Consider the following 15440-nt stretch of genomic DNA (forward strand, 5'->3'; position numbering starts at 1 on the left):
TCCAATTAGAAAAATGCACACGTACCAAATGTGGCCTTTTAGTTCCCCCCAAAAATGACAAACCCATGCATGTGGAGTATCACTGTACTCAGGAGATGTTGCTGAACACATATTGGGGTGTCATGTGACAGCGGCATATACCAGGAGCTGTAAATTCATACATAAAGTAGGTGTGTGTGGGAAAAATACACACACAAAAATACTACTGCAAACTTTGAAAAAATGCTGGTGGTAAAATGTGTGCATGTAAAGAGTTAAAATACCAGCATTTAAAATACCCTGTGGTGTCTAGTTTTCAAAAATATATGGCTTTATTGGGCACACTGAAATGGCCCGGCTCAAAGATGTACCAAATAGGGCATGGGCAGTGGATCCCCAAATGCCAAAGTTCCACATTGAAAAATGTGCACGCTCCAAATGTGGCCCTTTTGCCCCCAAACAGCCAGGCAAAATCATTCATGTGGGGTATCACTGCGCTCAGGAGATGTTGCTGAACACATATTGGGGTGTTTTGTGATAGTGACATATACGAGAACTTTTTAATTCATACCTGAAGTAAAATGTGTGTGACAAAACAAATGCAAAAAAATGACTACCACAAAGTTTGACAAAGACTGGTGGTAGATATGGTGCATGGAAAGAGTTAAAATACTAGCATTTGAAATACCCTGGGTGTCTAGTTTTCAAAAATATATGGCTTTATTGGGCATACTGAAATGGCCCGGCTCAAAGATGTGCCAAATAGGGCATGGGCAGTGGATCCCCAAATGCCAAAGTTTAACATTGAAAATGCGCATGCCCCAAATGTGGCCCTTTTGCCCCCAAACACCCAGGCAAAATCATTCATGTGAGGTATCGCTGTACTCAGGAGATAAATGCTAAACACATATTGGGGTGTTTTATGATAGTGACATATACCAGAACCTGTTTATTCATACCTGAAGTAAAATGTGTGTGAAAAAACAAATGCAAAAAAAATGACTACCATAAAGTTTGACAAAGGCTGATGGTAGAATTAGTGCTTGGAAAGGGTTAAAATACTAGCATTTGGAATACCCTGGGCTGTCTAGTTTTCAAAAATATATGACTTGATGGGGTAAATTGCGTGGGCCGGCTTCAAAGATACCCGAAATGGCACATGGGGGGAAGAATTACCAGATTTGGAAAAAATGGCTTTGAAATAGCAAAACGCTACCTGTACTTTTTGCCCCATAATGTGTAGAAAAAAGCAAAAAAACATAAAAACATTGGGTATTTCTAAACTCAGGACAAATAGTAGAATCTATTTAGCAGGTTTTTTCATTACCTTTTATAGATGAGTAAAAGATTTTTCAACTAAAAGTTACTTTTTTTAATAGTAAATAATATGATACAATCAAAACAATGTCATCTAAAGAAAACCCTTCTTGTCCTGAAAAAAACAATATCTAATGTGTGTGGGTTCAGTAAACGGGAAAGAAGAAAATTACAACTAAACACGAGCAGCGCAGAAATGTTAAAACGGCCATTGTCACGAAGGGTACAAAAAGTAAAATCAGCCTTTGTCACGAAGGGGTTAAAGTGTCTGAGCCACCCAGCATCGCTAGTCCAGCCCTGGGCTACATGCTAAATATAAGCACATGAAATAAGGAGTGTTTGAAACAGGGGTATATCAGACCATGCAACACAGGGTCCTCCAAGTTTTAGCAGCCCCTAGGACTTTATGGCCATAATTTATCAGGCTCATTCAAGGTATTTATCATATCACGTATTATTTCCACCATAATGTAATGTATTCACCACTACATAGGCACAATATGATCTGAGACAAAGCTATTTATGATTTGTGCAAAATACAGTTTTTACAAGGTGTACCCAACCATCTGCGTTTTTGCCACTGGTAAGAAAATGGACGGATTTCTTTTAACTTAAAGTGTATGTCTATGCTATCAGGGGTTTGCAGGCGAAGTTGAAGGAGAATTGCTTTTTTCAGCTATGTATGATAAATATCAAACTGCTTCTGCTACAAGAGGGGCTGAGCTGACCCCACATAATGCGTTGTCTAATCAAGTGATCTTCAATTCCACATATTACCTGTAATTATGAATCATAAGGTTCATTCTCATCTTACATTGCGAAAACTCCTGCAAACCTACGTGAGAACTCCAACTTTGGTGGCTTTATGTAAATGAAACTTCTGGTCCAGTAAAAGTTCTGGTAATTGGAAACCTATTTTATTTAGTTATGAGCTGGTAAGTGGTTGATTTTGTAAATGGAGCTAGGTCACCTGATTTTAGAGTGTTATTTAGCAATTAGTTATCAATTTAGTTCCCACTTAATCTGCAATGTCTTATGCATGCTAAATGGAGATCACAAGGTTGGGTCTAGCTGGGTTACAGAGGAATCCACTGATGTCCATCAAATACAACCTTTACCAGGCTGTCTCCAAGAAGAACTGGGTTGTCTAGCTGGTGTGACCCTGTCAAAAATTAGACCCAAGCTTGTACTAAAACCATATTAGTGCTTTTAGTGCTGAAGACCAAGTGGGAGCCTGAACTGATAGCACAACGTTCCAAAATAACGTGTCCTGGCAGCCGTGATTGTAAAAGATCTGCCGCCATGTACCAGCTTATAATATAATAAATATACAAGCTTCTGGTTACGAGAGCTGTTAGTAAACCAGAAGGAACATTTACTTGAAAAGGGATGAAAACATTACATAGAGAGGGCACATAGAGGAAGAAGAATTGAATGATACATATATCATTTCCTTAAAAAAGACAGGCTTGTTTATGGCAGAATCTGTTTACCTCTATTTATTCTGTCTCGCCCCTTTGTTCTCCTTCCTCTACACCAGGCAATGTTGTTTTGACAAGATTGATTTTATCTTGAATGGCTCACCACTCCATAAATCAACATTGTCAATTTCTCTTTTTAGTGGGCAAAAAATAGCTGCCTTGATAAGCACATTCTCATTGTAAATTGAAGCATTTACAAATCATCCTTTTTATTATTGTTGTTATTTTTTAGTAAGTGAATAAAGTTCCCCTGGAATTTTATGTTCCATTTAGGGAGGGCGTTTGAATATATGTTATGGAAACACTGACATGAAAATGCAATAAAAATCTTCTACATAAGGAATGTCAAAACCAGCACAAGTGAGACGATAACGGTATTAAACATATTATTCTTTAACTTTAAATGGCACCATTGAGTAAGAATGCCATATCAACAGACAATGCCCAAACAACAAAATATACCCATTCATAATGTCTCCGTCAGAATGTCTAGGCGTCATTTGTACAGAAATGCTAGCTACTGATTTAAAAACTAATGTGAATAAATCCTTAATGCTTGAAAATTCAATAGAACCCTTTTATTAGTAAATCCTTTCATCTTATCTTAACTGACCTCTGTTTTATGTCATCACATTAACTACCTACTCACAGGGGACTAGTTAAGATGTATTGTTTAGACTGCAGCGTTCTGTTTTATGCCTTATGTTTTACAAACATAGAACAGCTGGTTTGTTAAGGTCAAAAGAACTTTAATATGAGCTGGAGACTGCAGGCAGGCATTATCACTATTAAATGTATTGTAAGCTTGTGAGCAGGGCTCTCTCCACCTAATATATCGGTTTGTCTTAGTCTGTCAATTCTTGTTTTGTCATACCCCTTGAATTTATGTATTGTATTAAGCGCTGCATAAACTGTTGGTGCTATATAAATAAAATATAATATTAATTATATATATATATATATAGACATAACGGTGTTACATATTGTTGTTACAGTAGTAATGTGTGTGTATATTATATACAGTAAATATACAGTATACACACACACACTACTACTGCAACAACAATATGTAACATCTTTATGTATGGTCAGAAGTAGAAAAAAGTCATTGACACTGCTCGTTTTATGTGAGGCATCATTTTAGGAATTGAATAATTTGTACAGAGAAAAACATTAGCTGCCTGAAGCAATACACTATTTGGGAATTAAAAGTGGATCAATGAGGCACCCAGAATCTGGGCCTGTGATCCTGTGAAACTGTTGCTGATTTGCAAAGACTACATTCCCTGAAGTAACAGATTGAAGATAGAGGAGAAGATAAAACAAGATGCTGAAGTGGAAGTGGTTGGTTGAGAAGGTATGAAAACATTTAGAGAGTGTGAGAGAGTGAGTGAACAAGAAAGAGTGTGAGTGAATGTGGGCTCACCTATTTTGGACAAAAATGCTGAGCTTTTTGCTTATTTTTTGTCCAATTCGTGGGGGGTCTGGGGAGGGACCTTTCACATCAAAATGTACAATCCTTGAATGTAACCAGAGATTGGATGATTGCATTTGCATTTGTAACAATAGATCAACTGCTATCATACAGGTACGTTGTTGGGAAGCTAAGCTTCTGGTTTTCATACACTTATCTCATGCTCATAGGAAAAGCAATCTGAGCATTTATTTCAATAGAGAGATGCTGTTGATTGTTTACTGACCAGCTCTGCCTCTTCCACAAGCTTTGTGTTTGTTCCTATATGTTAGGCCTTCCTGTAAAAGGAAGTCTTTCAAGTGCATTCAAACAACCCAAAACCTTCAATAGTCCAAGAGTCTAATCAAAGCGAGGTGCCACAGAATGCAGCCTAGAATTTTCCAGAAAATGTAGCTTTTAACAAGGCGAAAAGATCCAAAGAAGCATAAATCTTTTATATTTCTTCTTTTTATAATCATATTCCACTGAGTTATAAACAAACCTCACAAGAACAAAAGTAAAAAACTAACAAACAGTAATGAGAAGTGGTTTCCAACGAAGTAAAAAGGATACATGAGTCTACATGAACTCCTAAGTAATAGCCATACCTCTCTAGTCTTGATCTAGTCCAGTATTCTGCCAACAATGTGTGATTTTGTAAGCCTCTCTATGTGTGTGGTGTATACTCGAAATGTGTTTAGAGCTTGTGGTTACAATTGATTCCTCAACTATTCAATGGTTTGGCTCCTGCTACAATAGCTATAGATAGTATACAGTAGACTTGTGCATTCGTCTTCGGGCGAACATGAAAACGAGCACGAAGAGGCCGTTTTTTTGTTCGTTCCGAAGGAACGTAGAACAGAATACAGTGCCGGCAAACCGTAGGCGAAGACGAAGACTCACAATCACGAAGATTCGAAGATTCTTCGTGATCGTCTTCGTTTTTGCCGCGCAACCGCCAAAATTTCAAACAGGAGTGAGCTGATCCTCGTCTGTCCAATCAGCTCACTCTTGTGACGTAACGCTAAGGGTCTCGTCCAATGCCTGTGCTGCTGTTTTTTGAATTCTGAAGGCGCCTTTATAAGACCAGAGCTTGCCTGAGAGATCCATTCATTTTTCGCTGTGACTGCTTTGGCAACACTGCTGTGCTGCATCCGAGCGTTACAGAGAGAGATTGTTCTGTTCTGTGTGAGACTGGTAAGCCTTAGCCTGCCATTTCTCACTGTGTACTTCATCCTCACTTCAGTGCTACTTAATTAATATATTTAATAATAATAATTTGATTAATTTAATTTTTTTAAAATTAATTTGTCATCAACTTTAGTGTAAGTGCTGTTGAGTTGACAGTGCACCCAGTGCCTCAGTGGCACTGGGGTGCCCTTGCCCTGGGCTGGCACTAGTGCCTATTGCCTGTCCTGCTTAAATAAATTAAATAGAATTTATAAATTACAATTTAATAGAATCTATAATTTAATAGTTCATTATAATATTATATATATATATATATTTGTCAGTCATATATATATATACTATAGTATACTAGTGTAGAGTGTACTGTAGACATTCATCTACTAGTGTCTAATTTAAAATCAGTAATATTAATTAATATAATTAATAATTGAATTCATTATAAAATTATATATATATTTGTCAGTTATAGTTAGTAATAGTATACTAGTGTAGAGTGTACTGTAGACATTCAGAACATCTACTAGTGTCTAATCTAAAATCAGTAATATCAATAATTCTCTAATTCTTTCTTATCTTAATAGTTAATTAAATTAGCTATAAATAAAAGTAATAATATTAATTAATTACTACTAGCGTATAGTTCAGCTAATCTTATTAGTACTGGTGCTGCAGCTCTATAGTTTGTGCTTTGTTTTAGCAACAGTAAGAGACCAAGTCAATTTTTCTTAATTAATCTTTCATTTTATTTCATTTGTTTTGCTCACCTCAGTCCATCAGTGAAGTGAACTTGTTGGGCTAGTGAGTGCAGCCGCATAAGTGCTGTGTTTTTTTTTGATCAGCAAGCAGTGACGTTAACTGTTTTGCAAAGATTTTCTCATTTATTTTACATTTTATTTCAATTTTATTAAAAGTACCCTTAGTGTTTTGCTCACCTCAGTCCATCAGTGAAGTGAACTTGTTGGGCTAGTGAGTGCAGCAAGCAGTGAAGATAACTGTTTTGCTGTGACATTTTATTTTATTTCTAATTCTTTTCAAGAAAAATTGACTGTGACGAGCTGTACTAAGCAAAGCTTCAAGCTACTAGCTGTAGTACTAAAATAATTCTAATCTTCTTTAATCTTAATCTATAATATATTATAAATAATAATATTCTAATTCATAATCTATAATATAAGTAATTCTAATTCTAAATTCTAATTCATAATCTATATTCTTCTATCTATAATACATAATATATAAGTAAATTAGTTCTAATCTATTAATATTATATAACTTAATATTAATTAATAAATCATATACTGAATCTGATTTAACCTCACTTTAGCTTAGTGGGTTTGAGAGCGTCTGCCTAGAGGTAGACTTATAGTAAGGAAATATAGCTTTAGGCTAGCATAGTGGTAGGCTAAGCTCTTAGGCCCGTGTAAATTCAAATTAAAAATAAAATACTGCTAGTTATTAAATAGTTAATCTTGAGTTAATAATTTCAATAACTTTAGGATTTTGGCAGATTGCACACAGCACAGTGCAGTAGTGCATAGTTTTACTTTTTAAGCAGTAGCACTGAAGAGAACTTCCTCTAATTTTTTTGTCTTTAATTCGTTTTTCCTTTTTTTTATTTTTATTTTTTTATTTTTTTTTTTATAGTTTTTTAAACACTACACTACACTACACTACACTACACTACACACACAACACAAAATTTGAAATGGATCCTCCTTTTGGGACTAAGGAGGGACAAGCTCCATCTACCACCACCACCACCACCACCAGCACCACCACCAGCACCACCACCAGCTCTAAGATGCAGCCTTTGCGTCAGTCTAGTCGGCCAAGTAGGCCAAGCTCTCGCTTATCATTTGGGGAAGCATTGCTTGAAGGATCATCAAGTAAAGGAAAGGCACCAAAAGCAGGCAGTAGTAGTGCGGCTAGGCCCACAAGCTCTATGGTTTTTTACGGAAAGCCTAAAGCACCAGAAGCACGTTCAAAGTTAAAGGGTAGCACAAGTAGTACCAGCCCAGTGACTAAAAAGAAGTGCCTTTTGCCCCAAGCAGCATCTTCCCCATCCACCAGCAGCATGCAAGGTACCAAGCAGAGCCAAATTAGCAGCAAGACTCAGAGGGGTCCCAAACCAAAGCGATCTCATTCCTTTGTAGGGAAAACCACCACCACCACCACCCCCGCCTCTACCACCACTAGTGCTGCGCCTACTGTTCCCACTGGTACCGCCACGCCATGTCCTCCTAGTACCTCTAGCAAGCCACCAAGTCCTTACAAAATTTTTGTAAAGACAGTTAGAGAGAGGGCTACACATAGTGGAACTCCACCTAGCGAGGTAGCAGAGGAGCCTGAGACTGAGAGGCCAAGTGCAGAGTCTATTCTTCCTGCTCGCACTACTACTAGTCACGAGTCTCACGACGATATCAGTCTTAGCTCCAGCCTAGCAGGAATTCCATTCGATCTGGCTAATGAAGAGCTAGACTATGAGCCAGAGGAAGTAGAGGAGATGAGTGGTCAGGAATCAGATTCCTCAGGGAGCAGTGTCCAAATGACTAGTGCACAATTTTCCCCTGAGCCTCCACCTTCTCCGCTACGATCATCACCATCACCACCACCAGCAGCAGCAGCAAAACCTAGCAAATCTAAAGCAATTAGCAGTCCCACTATGGCCAGTACTGTTACCACCAGTCCCACCACCACTAGTTCTGCCTCTGTTCATCCACCCCGAGCAGTAAGAGCAGCACCCAAGGCACACTCCAAGGCTATGCGCGCCCCAATTTGGGAGCACTTTGAAAATGTTGAAGAAGGGCGCTATGGAAAGTGCAAACATTGTGGGAAGCTAATAAGCAGAGGGAAAGTGTCTGGCCATTTTACCAGTGCTAGCATGAAGCATCACCTCAGCACTCAACACAACGCTGTGCTATTGGGGAAAGATGCAGAGGTAAAACTTAGTGCAGGCAGCATAGCTGGTGGCCGTGGAAAAACCCCAACAGCTTCTTCTTCTGAGCCAATAGCAGCAGCAGCAGCAGCAGCAACTAGTGCTGGCAGCCAGAGACCAAGGCAGGTTGGAGCACTGCATGCCCAGCCCACCCTGGAAGAATTTGGGGCATTCCACTCCAAGAGAACGATGCCCAAACAGCAGGCCAATAAAGTAACGCGACTTATTGGTCAGTTCATTGCTGTTGGAGGGGCATCCTTCTCCATGATTGAAGGGGAGCCTTTCAAACAATTGATGGCGGCTGTGGCTCCACAATACACAGTTCCGTCACGTTCCACTTTCAGCAGGAACATTGTCCCCTCGCTGTATCGGTCCTGTGTTGCAGCAGTGAAAGAGGAGCTTTCCAAGGCTGCTGGTCAGTGTGTTCATTTCACTACAGATTTGTGGAGTGCACCTAGCGCCCAGCATGCCTTTCTTTCTTTGACAGCACACTGGTGGCAGCCCGGTGTGTCTAAGGAAGTTGCTGCAGCAGGCTACCGATCATTCCTTCTCCATGCAGAAGTGATGGATGAAAAGCACACTTCCCAAAATATTCTGCATGCGATTAGGAAAATGTTTAGCCTTTGGGTGGGAGCAGAGGCGGGCACCAATGTTGAAGTTGGTTTTGTGGTAACTGACGGAGGTGCCAATATGGTGAAAGCGCTGCGAGATGGTCATATTGTTGGTGTGCGCTGTGCAGCCCACATCATCCATCTTGTAGTGAAGGCAGCAATGTCAGAAGGAACTAATGTGGCAGCAGTAGTTCTGTCCCGCTGCAGAAAGATCGCTGGGCACTTTCACCATAGTGTTAAGGCTAGCCAACTTTTGAGGGAAGAGCAAGAGAGGTCAGGTCTTCCCGTACACTGCCTACGTCAGGATGTCAGTACACGGTGGAACTCCACGTTAGACATGCTAGAGAGGATTTTGGAGCAGCAGAGGGCAATCCATAATCTTGCCTCAGAGCACAATATTGGGATTACCTCTCCATTGAATAGGGAGGATTGGACAGTGATCGCCCAGCTAGTGGCAGTCCTTAAACCATTCAGGGATGCCACAGAAAATTTAAGCTCAAACACTGCCAGTCTGGCCCAGGTAATCCCAGTGTTCTCCCATCTAGGCAGCAAGATGGATGTGTTCCTTGGAAACCGTGAGGCTGTTCAAGGTGGCACTCTACATCCTGACGTAGCAGCCATAGTCAGGAAGCTGAAGGATCTGCTAAAAGTACACCTTCGCAAGCGAATGGAAGAGAGTCCCGAAATGATGCTAGCGTGCCTTTGTGATCCAAGAATTAAGGGAAAGCTAGCTTTGAAATTCAATGTTCTCAGTAGCTACCGGGAGCAATTGGTCAACAAGGTGCGTGACTGGCAGCGTAAAATGGGAATGCTGTCCGAGGAGGGTGAGGTGCAGGAGGAGGAAGAGATGATGTGGTCTGCTACCCCTAGCAGCAGCATCAGCAGCAGTGCCACAAGCAGCACAACACAGCTGAGTGGAGCAGCTGCGTTTTGGGAAGAGGCACTTGGCAGTATAGTTGGACCATCTGACAGAGCTAGCAGCAGAAAGGAGAGTAGTGCTGCTGAAATGGTCAAACTTTACCTCTGTGAAGTTCCTTCTGCTCCTAATGTTGATCCTCTTAGCTACTGGGATGAAAAGAAGAGTGTGTGGCCTGCACTCTCATGGGTTGCGCAGCAGCTTCTATCATGTCCGCCAACCACTGTTCAAAGTGAGCGCGTGTTTTCTATGACTGGAAACATACTGAGTCCACAGCGCTCACGCATGGCACCTCATCTGATGGAGCAGATTGCCTTTCTTAAATTCAATCTGCCCAAATTGGGTTACCCAGCTCTTAGCTTGGAAAGTTAAATTTTTTCTCTCTAATGTTTAAGGTAGTTTCTCCCCCTGGTTGCACTTGCTGCGGTGTGGCAATGCCTGCTACCTCCGCTGGTGTAGCCAATTTACGCTAGGGCCTAGTGTCTGAGCTCTGTAAGTCCGCTCCCAAACGCCTAGGACTGACAGTCTTTGGATGCTTTGCCCTGGGGTGAAACAGGTGAGTGGGTCGTCAATTGCCCACTCATTCACCTTTTTCCGTTTCCAACGCTGCTGCTGGTGGTGGTGCCAGTATCTTTTGCCAGTTCGCTTCCTGGCTGAAATCATGCCTCAGATGTCCCTAATGGAAAGGGTAGTTTCTCCCCCCTGGTTGCACTTGCTGCGGTGTGGCAACGCCTGCTACCTCCGCCGGTGTAGCTAGCTTATGCTAGGGCCTTGTGTCTGAGTTCTGTAGGTCTGCTCCCAAACGCCTAGGACTGACAGTCTTTGGATGCTTTGCCCTGGGGTGAAACAGGTGAGCGGGTCGTCAATTGCCCACTCATTCGCCTTTCCCAATTCTGCTGCTGCTGGTGGTGGTGCCAGTGTCTCTCTTCAATGCCAGTTCGCTTCCTGGCTAGTGTCATGCCTCGAATGTCCCTGATGGTAAGGGTAGTTTCTCCCCCCTGGTTGCACTTGTTGCGGTGTGGCAACGCCTGCTACCTCCGCCGGTGTAGCCAGCTTACGCTAGGGCCTTGTGTCTGAGTTCTGGAAGTCCGCTCCCAAACGCCAAGGACTGACAGTTTTTGGATGCTTTGCCCTGGGGTGAAACAGGTGAGCGGGTCGTCAATTGCCCACTCATTCGCCTTTTCCAATGCTGCTGCTGCTGCTGCTGGTGGTGGTGCCAGTGTCTCTTCTCTGCCAGTTCGCTTCCTGGCTAGTGTCATGCCTCAAATGTCCCTTATGGTAAGGGCAGTTTCTCCCCCCTGGTTGCACTTGCTGCGGTGTGGCAACGCCTGCTACCTCCGCCAATGTAGCCAGCTTACGCTAGGGCCTTGTGTCTGAGCTCTGGAAGTCCGCTCCCAAACGCCAAGGACTGACAGTTTTTGGATGCTTTGCCCTGGGGTGAAACAGGTGAGCGGGTCGTCAATTGCCCACTCATTCGCCTTTTCCAATGCTGCTGCTGCTGCTGCTGGTGGTGGTGCCAGTGTCTCTTCTCTGCCAGTTCGCTTCCTGGCTAGTGTCATGCCTCAAATGTCCCTTATGGTAAGGGCAGTTTCTCCCCCCTGGTTGCACTTGCTGCGGTGTGGCAACGCCTGCTACCTCCGCCAATGTAGCCAGCTTACGCTAGGGCCTTGTGTCTGAGCTCTGGAAGTCCGCTCCCAAACGCCAAGGACTGACAGTGTTTGGATGCTTTGCTCTGGGGTGAAACAGGTGAGTGGGTCGCCAATTGCCCACTCATTCGCCTTTCCCAATTCTGCTGCTGCTGCTGCTGGTGGTGGTGCCAGTGTCTCTTCGATGCCAGTTCGCTTCCTGGCTAGTGTCATGAATCAAATGTCCCTAATGGTAAGGGCAGTTTCTCCCCCCTGGCTGCCTCTGTCTGCGGTGTGGCAACGCCTGCTACCTCCGCCGGAGTGGCCAGCTTACGCTAGGGCCTTGTGTCTGAGCTCTGGAAGTCTGCTGCCAAACGTTTAAGACTGACAGTGTTTGGGTGCTTTGCCCTGGGGTGAAACAGGTGAGTGGGTCGCCAATTGCCCACTCATTCGCCTTTCCCATTTTTCAATGCTGCTGCTGGTGGTGGTGGTGGTGCCAGCATCTCTTCTCTGCCAGTTCGCTTCCTGGCTAGAGTCATGCCCAAAATGTCCCTAGTGGTAAGGGCAGTTTCTCCCCTCTGGCTGCGTCTGTTTGCGGTGTGGCAACGCCTGCTACCTCCGCCGGAGTGGCCAGCTTACGCTAGGGCCTTGTGTCTGAGCTCTGGAAGTCTGCTGCCAAACGTCTAAGACTGACAGTGTTTGGGTGCTTTGCCCTGGGGTGAAACAGGTGAGCGGGTCGCCAATTGCCCTCTCATTCGCCTTTCCAATTTTTCAATGCTGCTGGTGGTGGTGGTGGTGGTGGTGGTGGTGGTGGTGGTGCCAGCATCTCTTCTCTGCCAGTTCGCTTCCTGGCTAGAGTCATGCCCAAAATGTCCCTAATTGTAAGGGCAGTTTCTCCTCCCTGGCTGCCTCTGTCTGCGGTGTGGCAACGCCTGCTACCTCCGCCGGAGTGGCCAGCTTACGCTAGGGCCTTGTGTCTGAGCTCTGGAAGTCTGCTGCCAAACGTCTAAGACTGACAGTGTTTGGGTGCTTTGCCCTGGGGTGAAACAGGTGAGCGGGTCGCCAATTGCCCTCTCATTCGCCTTTCCAATTTTTCAATGCTGCTGGTGGTGGTGGTGGTGGTGGTGGTGGTGCCAGCATCTCTTCTCTGCCAGTTCGCTTCCTGGCTAGAGTCATGCCCAAAATGTCCCTAATTGTAAGGGCAGTTTCTCCCCCCTGGCTGCCTCTGTCTGCGGTGTGGCAACGCCTGCTACCTCCGCCGGAGTGGCCAGCTTACGCTAGGGCCTTGTGTCTGAGCTCTGGAAGTCTGCTGCCAAACGTTTAAGACTGACAGTGTTTGGGTGCTTTGCCCTGGGGTGAAACAGGTGAGTGGGTCGCCAATTGCCCACTCATTCGCCTTTCCCATTTTTCAATGCTGCTGCTGGTGGTGGTGGTGGTGCCAGCATCTCTTCTCTGCCAGTTCGCTTCCTGGCTAGAGTCATGCCCAAAATGTCCCTAGTGGTAAGGGCAGTTTCTCCCCTCTGGCTGCGTCTGTTTGCGGTGTGGCAACGCCTGCTACCTCCGCCGGAGTGGCCAGCTTACGCTAGGGCCTTGTGTCTGAGCTCTGGAAGTCTGCTGCCAAACGTCTAAGACTGACAGTGTTTGGGTGCTTTGCCCTGGGGTGAAACAGGTGAGCGGGTCGCCAATTGCCCTCTCATTCGCCTTTTCAATGCTGCTGCTGGTGGTGGTGCCAGCATCTCTTCTCTGCCAGTTCGCTTCCTGGCTAGTGTCATGCCTCAAATGTCCCTAATTGTAAGGGCAGTTTCTCCCCCCTGGCTGCCTCTGTCTGCGGTGTGGCAACGCCTGCTACCTCCGCCGGAGTGGCCAGCTTACGCTAGGGCCTTGTGTCTGAGCTCTGGAAGTCTGCTGCCAAACGTCTAAGACTGACAGTGTTTGGGTGCTTTGCCCTGGGGTGAAACAGGTGAGCGGGTCGCCAATTGCCCTCTCATTCGCCTTTCCAATTTTTCAATGCTGCTGGTGGTGGTGGTGGTGGTGGTGGTGCCAGCATCTCTTCTCTGCCAGTTCGCTTCCTGGCTAGAGTCATGCCCAAAATGTCCCTAATTGTAAGGGCAGTTTCTCCCCCCTGGCTGCCTCTGTCTGCGGTGTGGCAACGCCTGCTACCTCCGCCGGAGTGGCCAGCTTACGCTAGGGCCTTGTGTCTGAGCTCTGGAAGTCTGCTGCCAAACGTCTAAGACTGACAGTGTTTGGGTGCTTTGCCCTGGGGTGAAACAGGTGAGTGGGTCGCCAATTGCCCACTCATTCGCCTTTTCAATGCTGCTGCTGGTGGTGGTGCCAGCATCTCTTCTCTGCCAGTTCGCTTCCTGGCTAGTGTCATGCCTCAAATGTCCCTAATTGTAAGGGCAGTTTCTCCCCCCTGGCTGCCTCTGTCTGCGGTGTGGCAACGCCTGCTACCTCCGCCGGAGTGGCCAGCTTACGCTAGGGCCTTGTGTCTGAGCTCTGGAAGTCTGCTGCCAAACGTCTAAGACTGACAGTGTTTGGGTGCTTTGCCCTGGGGTGAAACAGGTGAGCGGGTCGCCAATTGCCCTCTCATTCGCCTTTCCAATTTTTCAATGCTGCTGGTGGTGGTGGTGGTGGTGGTGGTGCCAGCATCTCTTCTCTGCCAGTTCGCTTCCTGGCTAGAGTCATGCCCAAAATGTCCCTAATTGTAAGGGCAGTTTCTCCCCCCTGGCTGCCTCTGTCTGCGGTGTGGCAACGCCTGCTACCTCCGCCGGAGTGGCCAGCTTACGCTAGGGCCTTGTGTCTGAGCTCTGGAAGTCTGCTGCCAAACGTCTAAGACTGACAGTGTTTGGGTGCTTTGCCCTGGGGTGAAACAGGTGAGTGGGTCGCCAATTGCCCACTCATTCGCCTTTTCAATGCTGCTGCTGGTGGTGGTGCCAGCATCTCTTCTCTGCCAGTTCGCTTCCTGGCTAGAGTCATGCCCAAAATGTCCCTAATGGTAAGGGCAGTTTCTCCCCCCTGGCTGCCTCTGTTTGCGGTGTGGCAACGCCTGCTACCTCCGCCGGAGTGGCCAGCTTACGCTAGGGCCTTGTGTCTGAGCTCTGGAAGTCTGCTGCCAAACGTCTAAGACTGACAGTGTTTGGGTGCTTTGCCCTGGGGTGAAACAGGTGAGCGGGTCGCCAATTGCCCACTCATTTGCCTTTCCCATTTCCTTTTCCATTTCATTATTTTCCTTCTGATACACAACCAACCAAACATAACACACACAATAACACATATAACACATATAACACACAGTGACATCACACATAACACACATACACACACACTTACAATGCACAAAACACAAGGACCTTTTCCTTGTTATTTGCCCTGGCCTTCACTCACTAATAGCATTACATTAACACTATAACTCACACTTCACCCTATAACATTTTTCCATCCACATACCTGCCAACAGACCCAACTTTTTCAGGGACAGTCCTGCTTTTTTCCAGTCCTGTCCCATCTAATTTAGCTAAACTAGGTATGCAAAATGCAAATACACATAGGTAGTTATAGCTCGGTAGGTAACGCTACTATAAACATTTAATAAATATAATCAAGTACTAAATAATAAATCTAACTTTAAAATACATTTAAATAAACCCCTATTTTTTTTTAAAAAAAAACATTAAAATTTAATTATTATTATTTAGACATAATCCATCTTTAACCAAACCAGTGCACTGCTACTAATCTTAAACATAACCGTACATTAACCCTAAGCTATTTTTTAGTTCTTGTCCAACATTTTTCCATCAGCATACCTGCCAACACACCCAAGATTTTGGTGGACAGTCCTGCTATTTTCCAGTCCTGTCCAATAAGTAAGTTGGGTTGTTGCAAAGTATGCCATTGTAAATAGGTAGCAAATGTTAGGCATGTAAAGTGGT

This window comes from Sceloporus occidentalis, unplaced genomic scaffold (assembly GCF_023333645.1).
Source record: "Sceloporus occidentalis isolate IW3139 unplaced genomic scaffold, rSceOcc1.0.p SCAF_35, whole genome shotgun sequence".
In the NCBI taxonomy this organism is placed as follows: Eukaryota; Metazoa; Chordata; class Lepidosauria; order Squamata; family Phrynosomatidae; genus Sceloporus; species Sceloporus occidentalis.